Genomic DNA, 10,214 nt, shown 5'->3' with positions numbered 1-10,214 from the left:
TACCCAAAACAGCTTTTCAAATGTGAACATATTATATTATAATATATTAGCTGGTCCTCTATGATAGCACAGTGAAAGCCCTACCTTTGAATATGTCACTGTTGTTTGGACAAATTGAGCAAGTCACGTTAAAACAACAGAAATGTTACTCAACTAAGAAGACAAAAATCCATAATAATCATGATAATAGCAGATAGCTGCAGCATTGTTATAGTTCGACAATAATACTGCAGCACACAAACTTATGCACACAAATAGAAAAAGGCAGGTGTGCTGGAGAGAATCGAAATATCACGAATATTGTGAACAGGAACACTGGTAAGTTTATCAGAGCCTCGTGTCGTAATATAAATAAAAACACCCGCACGAGTAGTATGACGTCTTTGCTGTGTAAGTGAAATGAACATTTAACCCACTGAACCCTAGCTTACCTCGCGCTCCTGCTCTCTGTACAGTTGACAAAAAATTTGTAACCAAGGAAACTATCACCTCTTCTGTCATTGGGTAAACCGGCAATGCAAACACCATATGGGAACGCCCCCTTTCTGCCATCGCAACCAATCAGGAGTGCGCATGGCTTTCCCCCACATTCCCACTGACGTCATGCACGCTCGCATTGCACTGGGACCGCTGGTGGAAGCAGAGGGACAGAGGAAAAGGGGGTAGTCTTCTTCTCCACGAGTATGGAGGCGCGATTCACTCCTCCACATGCATGGGACTAAACGAGGGGACTTTACCGATGAAGTTACATCTTCCAATGTAGATCCGAGCCGCAGCTCAGCCAGCGGAACAACAGTCCTCCGAAGGTAATGAATTGCGTTTTATGTCGCCCGCTCCTCCAATAACTGCAGAATAATTGGGGGAAAACGTCGGGGAAAAGACAAAAGCATCCGTGCGTAAGGCAAACGAGGGTATGGACTAACGTCACATACTTGCACTCAGAAAGTACTGTGCAAAGGATGCGTGTTAAGCCTTTTTGTTGTGTCTGTGTGTCTGTGGCAGAAGGCAAAATTTATTTCGGCTTCTTCACTGCGGGAGATAATCTAATACTCCGCTAATCTTGATCTTGTGACGGAGTCATCGCCAACAACGCGCACCTTCTCTGGGGATCCTCATGCGCTGTCCTCGATGCCCAATCCCGTCGGGATGAAAACTTGGCCGGTTTGCGTGCAGGAACAGTTTCGGTGTTAGTTTTCTCCCCTCGGCACCATGAAGCCTCACTTTTTCCTCTGATTTGTTGCCCTTGAAAGCGTGCAGGTGAGCTTAGAGTGTGGGCATCTCTGGAATGCGAGGTCGGCGCAAGGGGCGGAGATCCCGACTCTGCGCTCCCGCAGGATTACCTTTACCCTCCGCGCTCACTCGCCACATTCAAACTACGCCATATTCAATGACCCTAATCTGCATTTTAAGCAGGGGCGTTTCTGCTAACGTGTACCGTGACTGCGGTGCCATTGCTTAGCAGTGTGAAAGGATAACCTACCTCTTAGGACACGATGGACTCACCTTTATTGCCCCGGAAGCTAATAATGATGAACAAAGTCACATTACCTTACTTAATGCAGCATTGTTTTAGCATGGTTAATTGGGTAGATGTTCTAACTCACTCATGTTTTACACATGTTTATTGCCTTGTCCCACTTTGGTTTAAAAGGTAGGTTTTGTTTGAAATGCACAATATTATACCTCTCACATACAACCTAAAGCCCTTTCTTCAACATGTATTTATAATAACCCAGTACTTACAATGTCACTACACTCTGAGTTTGAGACATGCTATTTCAGGGGGAATAGCAAATTTGCCATTTCATTTGAATCGCTCTGTTTAAGTCTGGGTAAAACAGAAGAAGACACAAGACGCAAGGAGCAGTTATTAATTGTGTTATGATGGCTATTCACCAAAGGTCAAGTCCCATTCCCCTCTTGCCACGTAAAAAGATGCTGGGATCAGTGCGTCAAGCCTCCTCTGTTGCCATGCGAGGTGTTGAAAGGTTATCAGCCTGCATCACCGATGTTGCCATAGTGCACGTTTTATTTCAGCCAACAGTGGAAGTGCATGAGGTAAATGAGATCACTCTCTCTCACCCAGTCTCACACACACACACACACACACCAATAAGGAATCGCTAGTTTGCTCCCCTCGTGATTCACATTACCGTAAAAGACACACACTGCCGCACAGCTGACAGCCATTGGGAGTGGGCTACTGTGGAATTGAAAGAACAGCGGGGCGTTGGTTTCGAAGAGTCAGACTGTTTTTGCTTCTCTTTCTTTTTTTTGCAGTTTGGCTCAAGGAGAGAGGTTTTAAGCAAGTCGGGCATTCAACCAACCCACTGTCAGTTTCATTTGTCACGCTCCACGTTCTTTATCATTCTCGCTGTACAAAGATGGTGATCCGTGTCTGTGGAACTTTCTGTGTTGATTACGCGGGTAGGTAGGCTACTTATAGATGTAAGAAAAAGTTGCATGAAGAGCGACCGTCTACTCCGGTAGACACAAACAAGTTGCAAATGGGCTTTTGTGTGTTGGTGTGATTATTTGACCCAGGCTTCAGGGTGAGTCCTTTTTAATGTGAACGGACAACAGTTGAATAGCCTCTCCTCCTTGTACTTTTTTCACCCCCTAATTCTGGCTTGAAATCGAGTCCTCGCCCTTATTTTACATTTCAGATTAGCTTTTTTCTGTATTCCCCCCCCTCTCTCTCTACAGGGGGAGAGAAAGAATTTCCAGTCTGCGCCTCATCGCCTGTTTGCCTGGAAACAAAATGGTTATTTGTCTTGTGTCTTTGCATGGCTGTATTGAAAGTAAAGTGCTGAAGTATCAACCTCTTCTCTCTGCAAGTCAAGAGAAGGTCAGCCTCCCTTGTGCTCTTAAAAGTAGAGCTCTCACGGCGGCAGTCAGCCTTTTCTTTACACCGCTACCAACCGTTAAATACACAATTTAATATTTTTATTATATCGGTGTATTCATAACATGAAGGCAGAATGTATAGCCTTACAGATACTGATGCAGTGCTCAGACATGCTATGATTGAACGTTCGTGTTTATGTCGCACTAAAATAGTTTACTGTCTACAAAACTGCGAGAGAGAGATATACAACACATTTGTGATTCATGAGTTGGTTTTTTTGTGAAGGACTCTCAGCTACTGAGATCACGTGTGGCTCCAGTGTGGGACAACAATAATATTTACTAGAAGCACAAATCCCACCCCACATACTGCAGCTTCTTCCCTTCCCACATTTGCATGGCGTCGTCTAAAGAGAGTTTCTCTCCTGCCTCCCTTGAGAACAACCACACGATGTAGCAGAGTAGGGAATTTCCAATGTGAACCCTGTAAAATCTCTTTGTTTTGTCAATGTGGAGACTTAAACCAGCGAGCAGATCTCCTATTATTATTGTAAAATAGTATTTCAATATCTGAAGTATATATTGTGACGATTCAACATAATATGCAGGAGGATTCCAAGCTTAATTGATAATTATGAATTAGTAGCACGGCACATAGTACTTATCATTACCTATCATTTGTAAAAAAAAAAAAAAATCAAACAAATTAAAGAAGCACACTTCACCTATTCAGCTTGTGTGGATAAGCCATGACATGTGCGGCTGATTGTTGATCTAACTAGATATGTACACAGATTCCTGAAAGAGCCCTAGATGTAATGCTGTGGTTGGATCCCGGACAGCTAAAGATAATACAGAACACGAAGCATGTCAGCACTTTCAGAGATTAGGAGCACAATAGATTTTTTTTTGTACGGTAAAATCGCCCTCCATAGGCCCGCCGTGCTGAGTCTGAAAGACTGCCCCTCGTCGGTGTCTGCTATGTGGACAGCAGCAGCGAAGGGACGAGAGCTTTCCCACTGTTGTTAGCGCCACATGCGGCCCTACTGTATACTAAAGTCTTCCTGCGAGCTCATTGCTCCAACAATCCCATCTATCTAAAGGCTACGTGGCTGCAGAATTAGCTCAGCAGGGCACATAATACCTTGTTGAATATTTCAAAGAGCTACTCAAGCTCTCTCTTTACTGATGGTAGAAGGAGGAGTGGAGTCCATCCCAGTGGAGCGCATGACTTCATATACAGAGACAGCCGTAACCTCTACAGCCACAAAAACATCTCAGAACCTAGCGTGACATTTAATGCTGAACGGTGAATTTTTGATACGAATGCCATACTGTTGTAAATATCTCAACAGTCTTACAAACTGAGCTGTTTCAAACTAGAGCACTTCTAGATGTTTCGATGGCAGCAACTGGCGATTGTTGATTATTTTTAGTTTAATTGATTGTTAAGGCGTTGAAATGTCAGGCAAACAATTTGAGCTGTCGCTTAATTGTTCTGTTTCAGCACGTAAGTTACAAACATAAACTGAGGCTGTGTGCTTCTTGTTTTCGTCTTTTCAAATCTGTGGGATCAGGTGTCCTTCCAGAGTGGTATGTAAGTGCGCTCAGTGGCTGGATTTAGTCTGAAGTTGAAGGCATCTCCCCCAATGCCAGGTGACATTCTGACCACGAGGTGTACAACTGAAAACTGGAACAATCGGCAGGACTTGTCTGCCTCACCTGCTTCCGTAAAACCTTCCCAAGAAGCAGAAGATCCACGTCTTAAAGGAAAATGACCATCTCTTCAGTTACTCACCCCGGGTGACCTTCAATTTGTGAAGAAAATGTTTGTTTTTTTTTGGCCTCCTCTGTGAACTAAGAATCAACAAACAGAAAAGTCTGGATGAATTGACGTAAAACAACAGGAAAGCTTTATCAAAACATCCAATTCTTAACTTTCACACATGTGCAGTAGAACCCAGACTCATTCATCCAGTTGTTTGCTCACTACTTCCCCAAAACATGCATCTTCACTAAAACCGTAGCATTCAAAAGACTTCTGCGTGAACAAATATATGTGCGCAGGCGGGCTACTCGTCCGTGTGAGTCCGAATGAGTGTTTTAAATAGTACGGTTTAAGTGAAGATGCTTGTGTTTGGGAAGTATCATGTGATTATACTGCATATAAATGTCAAGGCATTTTAAAAGTCTGCAACAAAGTCAAATTAACTCCTGTTGAACCAATGTTCCCAACTCAGGAGTTAATGAACACATACAGTTCAAGCACATGACATTTAAAATGGCATTTTATAGAGCCTAAGATTTGCATTTGGTTGTGGAGTTGTGAGGCAGGTGTGGGCTGTGTGATATCAAAGATATTCTCTATCGTTACTCCGATAGAGAAAGAAAAGATAAAGGGACAACATCAAAGCTGATAAAACCTGTAGCCTTAAGGCAACTCTTTAAGTTTCCTTCACTCTCTAGAACAAAGCTTAGTTAGCAGATCTACCCAGAAAGAAATCCCAGAATAATGTTTCACGAGAGAAACGGTGACTTCGATGCTACCAGCTTACAAACCCATTTAACCTGTTAGAAGTTTTTGTGGCACCCAAAATGCACTCTGCTCTGCATGCACCAGTAGCCCCCGATCAATGCCAAAGCCCAGCTGTTTTGGGATGGACATTCACTTCCACATCGTATACATTTTCCTGCTGCAGCCAATTTAAACAGAAAAAACCCGTTACCCACACGGCGTAGAAGAGGTGCACGTGTTTTGTGGCTACCGGGATAAGAAATGGCATATTGTTATGTCATACATTGGATACAAGAACAGATTTGCAGAAGTATATCTGTGGCATATGATGAACGTGACCGCATCCACACGAGACAAAAAAAAAAAAAAACGTAACTCTGCACAGCTGCAAAATCCTACACGTCCTCTATGAGTCATTACAGCTAAAGGGGATTTTATTTTACCAACATGAGGGCTGTGATTTATTTTTTCAATTAAATCCCCTTTGATAGATCATCCATATGGTGGCATCTAACAGGACACCCTGCCTTCCCTTCAGTACGCAGTGACTTTGCAGTTATTCAGTCTATATTCCCAGCATTTGTCAGTTAAACTCACCTGAACTAAGTCACTGTTTTAAAAGGCCAGCTGACCTGACATTTACTTCAATAACAGCATTCCTTCTGTCTTCCTGCATCATGGTTCAATGCATGTCGGTGTCCTGATGGTTACAGGAAATAGATGTTTGCACCTTTTAATTGTTCCAGTTGTTACTTTGGTTCTTCAAGGTTCATTCTCAGTTGTGTTAAGTTCTTTTCAATTCAAATTGAATGCAGATGGATTTATTGTTCGACATCCAGCAGTAAGTCTGGATTACCTTCTTCTTTAATACAGTAATTAACAGTCCTTTTGCAACAGCAAAAAACGCAACTCAAGCACTCTCTGTTAAATGGAACTGACAATAGTCAGTGAAATATTGAAGTCTTTGTGTGTATGTCATCAGTTATAGTTGGCATTGACTAAAGGAAAGCAGGTGCAGGGTTCAGTTCATTCAGTCTGAGGTGTACAGAATTATAGATGAGGTTTTTTCTTGCTCGGGACTCTTAGAGATCACTTTCCAACCTGCAGGCCAGAACTAATGGAGGCTAAAAGAAGCTGTAAATAACGAGTTGGAGTGCTGGTTATTTCAATTAATGTCGTTCGCTTCGGGGCATTCCTCATTTGAGCGGTCAAATGAGCGACATTGTTAAACTCTTGGCAACATCAAGACGAAAGGTGTGGTCAGGAAACGTGAGATATCCTCAGATATACTTTCAAGATCCGCCTGCTTTAGATAAAATTGTAGACTACAGGCAAGAATGTTTGCAAAAGAACAGCAAAAAACAAATGTTACATGTTTTATACTTTTGAGATGAAGTAATTGATTGATTGCAGTCACCTTTACCAGTAGTGTTTACCAATAAATGTAACTCCATCTGTGACCAAGCACCACATTTACAGTACGCAGTGCTGATGATTAACTCCATGACTGATTGGATAACCGGATTGTTTCATTCCGGAGGACTTTGCTTCATATTGATCAATATATTTATGTTTGTTCAGCTGTTAAATTTGAATGGGCAGCAGCACGACATGCATGACCCCCGCCTGTCCACCCAGAGGCACAGAGCATTGAGCAGGCAGTGCTAATGTAAATCAGCTGTCAGGAAGTACATGATCGGGCCTCTGCTTCTTCGTCATAAAGTTGGTTTCAAAATACTTCACAAGAACAGGGGTTTTGTTTGTCCAAGTTAAACAAAGTTCATAAATCAGAGTCACTTCGAAGCAGAATTTAGTCTTTCAGTGGAACCTGTGCAGTGCATTGAAAATACATTTTTAGCAAAGCTTTAAGCCAGATGTACAGATGTAGAGCCTGAAGCTTGGCAGTTAGAATCGAAAGAGTGGCAGATTTGTGTCAACATGAAATGAAACGATCTTTACATCCTAAAGCAGAAATTCCACTGCAGATGTTTGGTTTTGTTTTAAATGACAGGCAGCATACTGACAGTGATGTTGGAGAGCTTCTGAGGGTGGTATCTGAAAGCAATTAAAATTGGACAGGCCTTGCCAGCATCGCTAACATTTGCATACTCTGTCGCTAAGGAATCCTCAAGTTTCAGCTAAGTGGCTGTATTTTACCACGCTTTTAACACTGCAACATGTCCAGCAACCATAGCCGTATAATTAATGATCTAATAAAAGCCTGCTGTTTGCAACAGGATCACTTTTTGTGGGGGTGAAAATATACAGTTGAGGATCCTGCCAATATGAGAGCCCAACTAGACATGAACAAAACTGAAATGGATACTGGCACATGAAGTTTATGTAAAAGCCATCATTCTTCAATCTCCCAATTGATCAGAACACACCCACAGAATTGCCCTTTTTATCAAGAAGCAGTCAGCGAAGCTAAATTTATACAATTCATAGCTTTGTTATTGATCATCTCTTGCTGTAATCAGTCTTAATAGAAGGCGCTGAGCGAGATCCGTTCATCACCTCAGAGACACCTGATATAGTTGGAGCCAGGACACTGCCAATAGCAGGACATTTGTTCTGCTAATTTTCAATTGCTCACGTTCAAATGTATTTCAATCATATATGAAGTCTGAGCACAATCATTTGACGACCATCTGATTTGCTCAGCAGTGGGGAAATGTTGGACAGAGCAAATGCCGTGTGTAGGGTTGATTAAACTGCAGCATTGATGAAACACATTTTGTTTTATTAGGCTGTTCAATGAGGTTAACTAATAAATGTCCCAATCCATGATCAAATTCTCGAACTCAACTTTGTCAGTTATCTTAGTGCATGAAACCTTCTGTTTACATTTGTTTTGTGGCACATCCGCCACACAAGAAATGAGTTGATTGCATTGACTTCTCTCGAGATGCACAGAGCACTGTGCTGTAATTCCTTCTTCGGAAGCGTTGCTGCTGTAGTTGTTGTGTTTGCATTGTAATTGCATGCAGAAGAGAGGCATTGGGGTGTTGAATGTATTCGTCTAACAATGTGTGACAGGATGAAGCACGTCTATCTAGCACAAACTGATTCTATTTAGGGGATTTGCATGCAATCAGAATAATTTATGTCCTCTTCTGGCACGTATTACTGGCGGTGACATGTTGGAAACAGCTGATGGGACAGTTGAGCCTCTCTGCTCCCCATTAGTTGAGGTATTGTCAAGAGGAAATGATTTAGAGTGTGGGGATGATCACTGTAGGAAGTTGGTCGCGGAAAGCTAGTCTTGTGTTTTTTACTGCCGCATAGTGCAAACATGGATTATTTGCAGCCATCTTTCTCATGTCCTCGTATATTGCAAGATAAAGGAGGAGTGTGCGTAGGGCATCTGGGCATGTAGTATTAGACTGTTTGTGTATTGAATAGATTGTATGACTGTTTCCTGCTGTTACTCAGAGGAAAGTCCTGCCCTGTGGATACACATGTTCAGATAGGCCTCCGGTTATTGCAACATGTGTCGGGGTGAGGTACAAGGTGTGCGGTAGGCATGGGTGCAGCTTGTGAATGATTTCCTTTGCATGTCCGCTTTGCAGAGGAGATTTGAGGAGATGCTGTCGGACTATTGTCTCCTCTCCGTATAGCCTCGTACTTGTCACCACGCTTAATCCTCGGTCAACGGAACAACAGGTATGTGTCTATTTGTGGCTGCATCATTCTCTTTAGCCTATTCAGCGTAATGAGTGATAGGGTGATTGTGTGTACATGTAAGACTGTTTCTGCTCCGGAAAGGAGATATTCCTTTTGCTGCTGGGTGTGTCAATATGAGCAAAGCATTTTCAGCTGTTGAGAGCAGCAGAAAGTGAAACATCTAGGGATCTAACAATAACCTTTTGTTGTATATTGCTGCTGGCTAGTCCATCATGTGTGTACAGAAAATCTGTCATCCACCTCAAAAGAATTGTCCACATGTGACACCTACTAAGAAGTCACAGTATGCGGATAGTTAGCAGTGCACTGTCTGAGGTTAAGGTTAATCAGTGACATGCAGTGTGTGCAGGACCATTGGTGTATTTGTGTTACCCACATTCTCAAATCAGCTCAGAGCAATTACTTTGTCAGGGCTTCGGTCAGCACTTCCTAACAACGTGTCTCGCCTTATAGTAGTGTGTGCAGTTTCGGGGATTTCAGAAATTGTTTCAGAATTCATTGACTTGCTGTAAAAACATAATGCTGCTGCCGTGAATGCTTTTGGAGCGAATGCAAGAAGTGTTTTTCTACCTCCGTCTTCATTCTGGGGATTTATTGAGGCGGGAATATATTTTCATTGTTCATCTTGGTTAATTCTGATAAACTACATTGGGCCACAAATGTTAGTTTTATTCCAGGAAGTCAATACAGTTTGTGAAAGAAGCAATTAAGCATTGGGGGGTCTTTGGGGATGCAGTTGTAGCTGCTGAGAGATTAGTAATGGGACTGTATTTCTCCCCACAAAGCTTTTACATGCTACATAATGCTGCTTGGTCACTCTAGTTAAGTGCCAATGGGCAACAGTGTTCCACAGGGGCCTGAGAGCATGTGGGTTTTCATCAACAAAAAAAATCCACCAGATGATTTCACTGATCAGCTCCTCCTGCACAAGTTGCTGTGTTAATCAGTGAATATCGAATTTGGTGTATGGATGACAACCTGCACACTGCCAGCTTAGAGGTCGCTTGAAACGCAACAAATTATATGTATTGGTTCACGACACAATGCAGCGCTTCATGGAGTGCCATGTTTGGTTCTGTATGTGGAAATAAAAACGAGTTTTAAAGAAGGTGTTATCTGTCAACTGTTATCGCCCCTTTGTTTCCAAAAAAGAGCTGCAGTATAT

General features: G+C 42.4%; 1 protein-coding gene across 1 annotated transcript in view; it reads left to right on the top strand.

The window, feature by feature from the left end:
- Positions 1-657: 657 nt before the first annotated feature.
- pkp4 (plakophilin 4) overlaps positions 658-10,214 on the top strand; it is a 62,065-nt gene continuing 52,508 nt past the window's right edge. Inside the window, exon 1 of the mRNA XM_079276452.1 lies at positions 658-806. The gene's annotated coding sequence lies outside the window, so the exon portion shown is untranslated. The remainder of the gene's footprint in view (positions 807-10,214) is intronic.

Source organism: Melanostigma gelatinosum, assembly GCF_949748355.1.
Source record: "Melanostigma gelatinosum genome assembly, chromosome: 10".
NCBI lineage: Eukaryota > Metazoa > Chordata > Actinopteri > Perciformes > Zoarcidae > Melanostigma > Melanostigma gelatinosum.
Note: the sequence above shows the minus strand (reverse complement) of the source record. Positions and strands in the feature narration are given on the sequence as shown.